This window comes from Lycorma delicatula, chromosome 1 (genome assembly GCF_047948215.1).
Source record: "Lycorma delicatula isolate Av1 chromosome 1, ASM4794821v1, whole genome shotgun sequence".
NCBI lineage: Eukaryota > Metazoa > Arthropoda > Insecta > Hemiptera > Fulgoridae > Lycorma > Lycorma delicatula.
Window position 1 is genome coordinate 43618699 of NC_134455.1, and position 5000 is coordinate 43623698.

Sequence of the window (5000 nt, forward strand, 5' to 3'; positions counted from 1 at the left end):
AAGCGCACGTTCAGAAGCCTTAGTTCTCGCATGAACTGCCGCCTTTCCTCTTCATATTCCTCACACTCAAGGAGCACGTGTTCCGCTGATTCCACCTGTCCACACCGCACACAATTCGGACTCGGAACCAAGCCAAAACCATATAACTTCTCATTAAAGTTTCCATGGCCGGACAGTGCCTGCGTTACATAAGTAGATAGGGACAGCGAGAATCTCGTTAATCCATTCATGCGCGTCACTAATTGGATGACGAGGCATTTGGCTAAGGATAAAGCTATAGGACTTTTATGTCTTGAGGAGCTTTTATTTCTAGGGTACTCCGCCTAGTCGGGCTTGCTCATAGAGCATTAAGATCGCGTTTTATAAACTTAATACTAAAGGCGCAGCGAGTTCATCATTTTTGCGGCCCATAGGGCCTTGTTAAATAAACTTAAATTCTTTCCGCATTAAAGCGGTTGAACTCGCCGCGGATTAAACAATCCGGTGAAAGCCTTCGTCAATATTAATATCTAGAAATTGAATTTTGTTTAAAAGCTATAAATGGAATTTTGCACGCGATCAGCCATCGATATGGCGGAGCACGATCTCTAGTGACGACCTTAAGGCGATGAGCGACATCGTTTTTACAATAGACTGGGAATAAATTCCCAGTGACTGCAGATGTTGTGCAGTAAAGGTCGGTACCGCTCCCCTGCTGCCGATCACGATCGGAACCACCTCGCAGCGCTCGCCACGGTAGTTGAAGACCCGGGCTGTCTCGGGGAGGATAGGTCGGTATTTTACGACTTTCTCCTCCGCAGCTGCGTGTAGCGAAGCGTCCTTCTCAAACCGGACGGTCACATCGACCACAAAGAGACCGGAATCGTTTTTCACGACGATATCCGGCCTCAAGCGGTCTCCGCTTCCGCCGATTCCGGGTTCGGTGGGGCTGCAGAACGTTTGCTCCACAGCGACCACGTTCCCCTCCGGAGAAGTCAAGGCAGCGACGAGAAGGTCTTTTATCTCGTCGTGCCTTCGTATATACTTCGCCTTATTAGTCACACAGCTGCCCAAGACATGACCTAGAGTCTCAACGGCGTCCTTGCATCTCCTGCAAGATTTATCACTTTCGGGCCCAAGGGCCCGTCCGCATGCGACTCTAGTTCCGAGCGTGTCCGACCTCAGCTTTAAGGCATTTATGAATCGGGAATCCGTGAGGAGTCCCTCTTCATAAAGCCAGGAGTTTCCCTCCCTATTATTCTTGAAGTATTCGACGCCCTTGCCCATCACCGGCAGGCGCCCCCATCGATCCACCTCCTCAATTTTTAATTTTAGCTTCAGCCGGTCAAAATCGCCGGCTGAAGGGGGCCAGGAAATATTATTTTTAATTAGTTCAGCCCGGAGCTTCGTTTCAGCCCCGGTTGTTAAAAGGTAGTGCTGGACCGCTGCACTATTCACTCTCAGGAGACGGGACATTGCTCTCCAACCTGCAACCTTGACGAGGTTACGCAACCTCGGTATGCCAAGGCCTCCATCCGCCTTTCTTGAATATAATATTCCGTCGGCGATGGAGTGATGCAGGTGGAGAATTTCCTTTATTATCCGCCGAAGGAAATCGTCGGCCTCGTCCAGAGTCTTATTAAATGGGCGCGATATTACCAACGAGTGGACATACTTAGGGAGAACAAACTGATATAGCAAATTTAGCCTCTGTCTGGGCTTCAGATTCAACCTCTGAACCGTCAACGCAGCGGACAGCATTTCACTAATCCGCTGCTCGGGAAGCATTGCCTTCTGCAAGCTGAAGGCAACCCCAAGATATTTGAATGTTTCATCTATCTCCAGAGGTCGAACCCCAAGACCAGCCAGAAACTTTAAATCGGGATCGGCGCACACATAACTTTTATTTTTATATTTAATATAACCCGCGAAACATTTATCATAATTAAATTTTAAGCCGATGTCGCTAAAAAAGGTCTCAACCGCGTTTAACTGTCTTTGTCCAACGCTCGGACGACAAGACAGCAGGACCAAGTCATCGGCGAACCCAATGGCACCAGTCGTTCCATCCAGCTCACCTAATTCCGAACCAACAGTTAAATTGAATACCGGATCTATAATTAAATTAAAAAGGAGAGCAGACAGCGGATCACCCTGTTTGACTCCTCTACGGAGATCAAGGTTGAACTCCTGGCCTTCGGACTGGAATACTGTCTGGGCCCCGGTGTACATGGCCCGAATAGCTCCGACAAAACTTGCCGGAAACCCGCGCGCCTTCAGCGCAGCCCAAATGGCTTCATGCGGGACAGTATCGAAGGCTTTCTCAAGATCAACCATCGTGACCACTGCGCCCTCCTGCCTACCTGACTTGGCCCCACGAATTGCCTCGTTCAACACAAAGCAATTCGCGAAACATCCATTCCCCGCTACAAATCCCCTTTGAGAGGGATGCAGCTGGACTCTAGCCCGAATCCGAGACTCGAGAAGCCCAGCATACACCCTCGCCAAAACAGAACTTATAGTAATTGGCCGCCAAGCCCCTGGATCTTTCGGATCCTTATTAGGCTTGGGAATGAACGTTGTCCTATTAGTTAACCATGGCTTAGGGTAATAGTTCTTAACAAATAACAATGTAAAAAGCTTCAGCAGTAGGTGCTCATAGCCCGCAATAAGCACATCATTGCGGCACACGCCATCTGGGCCCGGAGCCCCTTTGGCTTTGAGCCGCTTTACCCTCTGCCTAATTTCTTTAATCTCGAACGGCGGCATGACTAAATCAATAGTCATATTCTCAAAAATAGGATATTTAAATTTTGACCTAACCGATTGACCCCATAGCTCAGTGTAAGTTTCCTTCAACTGAGCTATTGGGGCATTTATCCTCTCCTCCGGGTCTTTGAGGAGGGAAAGGTCACCTGCAACTACCATATCGGCAAGTTTGCTCGGTGCCTTGCGGTAGAGCTCCTGCGTCCGTGCATAACGACGCTTTTTCCTGCTGTCATGGCCTCTACCGCGTGTGCGTCCCTTATTATTGGCATTAAATTTTGAGTAGGGAGGTTTTCTTTTACTAAATTTAGAGTTATTCTTTAAGGCATCGGCGAGTTCTCCGACCAACTCGTCGATAACATCACACCCGAACTCTTGTCTCCCGATGACAGAGTCCAGCAACACGTCACACTGGTGGATAAACTTGAAGAGTTTTCCACCAGACTTGAGTTGCGGGTTGGCCTCTCTAGCCCTCCGTGCCATCAAGATTAGATGAGCACATCCATCATCAACCGCCTCAACCACGGGCACTTGTGGTGACCCGGGCGGCGATGGACTGCCATCCGCACTATCCAGCACGGCCCCGCTACTCACACCGCTCATAGGTTCATGAGCGTCCCGCATCAACGGACCTTCCCCCACATCCCCCACACACACCGGACGGTGCACACGGCTTCTCAGTGCTCGATTAGGAACACTGAGGGGCTCTCTCCGGCTGGTGTTAGTTCTAGCCGCCCGTTGGTTGGCCAACACCGGATGCGCACTACGGATGTGCACCCCGAGTCCACTTTTAGTAGTGAAGACCCGGGAACAACCATCCGCAGGGCACCGATGATCACCTTCCTCCGGGGGCGCCGGGCCCTTACATTTAGCCTGGTGTACACACGCCGCGATGTAAGTAGGATACCGGGTCGTGCCGCATTTAATGCAGGACCACTCAATTCCCACCTTAGGATGGATTTTACTATAATGATCCATCAGGCCGTTTCTACCTCCCGCAGTTCGAAAAAGCAATAAACATTGCTGACACTGCTGCTGGTCAAAGGGGATAGAATACGTATGAACGGCGTCCTGGCCCCTCCTTGCCATTAGCCTCCGTGATGGTGAGTCACTTTGATTCATGGTTATTACTAGTGTACAAAATAAATAAAAAATTAAAGATTTAAATTTAGAGTTAGATTAAACTTAAACTAGTTGAACTCTGCGCAGATTCAACTATTGAAGCACCGGTATCGCTAGCTTTCAAAAAAAATGTATAATATGCATTTAGCTAGCGAATTCCCTTACCTCACCCACTAACAGGCGGAATATCAAATTCCCCGGGCGATTGGGACGTAATAAAGAAGGTTATTAAAATTTTGCATCCCGAGGAATATCTAAAACTGTTAAACAGCCACTACGGCCAATTTTGAATTTAAGTTAATCAGCCCTCCGGTAGGCAGCATAAATACAAAAAGTTAAAAGGAAAAGAGAAATTTATGCTAAAAAAAAAAAGAGACGGGAATCTAGCTATATACTGCCAATTTGGGCCAGGAGGTCAACGGGATCCTAGCTACATCGGGCCGCTGACTCCGCATAGGAACGCGGCCGTCACCAATACCAAAAGGCGACCGCGATCGTACGCGGAGCCCCAAGCCCGATGCACCCACGGGGAGCCACGTGGAGGCGTCCCTCGCTCCTGACCAGACCGGAAAAACCCCCGATGCGACTGAGACTCCGACATCTTATAAAAGACGCCGGAATCTCAGCCACAGCGGGCAACCCACAGTCACACCAGCATTCAATAGAGGCCCTCCCCTCTAAAGCGCCCTGTGCAACCGAAGGCTGAAGTTTTCGACTTACCTTACAGCACCTCCTGGGAAGGCAGAACAGCGCAGCAAGGCAAGACGTGGATTTCACGCTCCTGCTGTTAAGAACGCTACTTCCAGAGAACGGTAAACCCTTGTTCTTACCACTCTGGGCCCAGCTTAGCCGCTCATTCTAGTTCGCTGGCCGCATAAGCGACCAGGTACTAACGGCGCCGCCACGAGAAGGCAATGAGTCGGCACTTGTCCCGACGAGATCCGTAGACCCCCCGAAGGACAGAGACATCTCCTCTGCCGTCGGAACTTTGGAACTACGGCCGAAGCCATAGTTAGAGCACCACAACACCCAGAAGGGGGCCTGCCCAGTTGCCAAGCGAAGGCTAAGCAGCCTTGAAGCCCGCCTTAAGAGAGTCATAGTTACTCCCGCCGTTTACCCGCGCTTGCTTGAAT

At 50.0% G+C, this 5000-nt stretch overlaps 1 pseudogene; it reads right to left on the reverse strand.

Moving 5' to 3' along the window:
- The window catches only part of LOC142318649 (large subunit ribosomal RNA), a 9436-nt pseudogene that overhangs the window by 1668 nt on the left and 2768 nt on the right, over positions 1-5000 (reverse strand).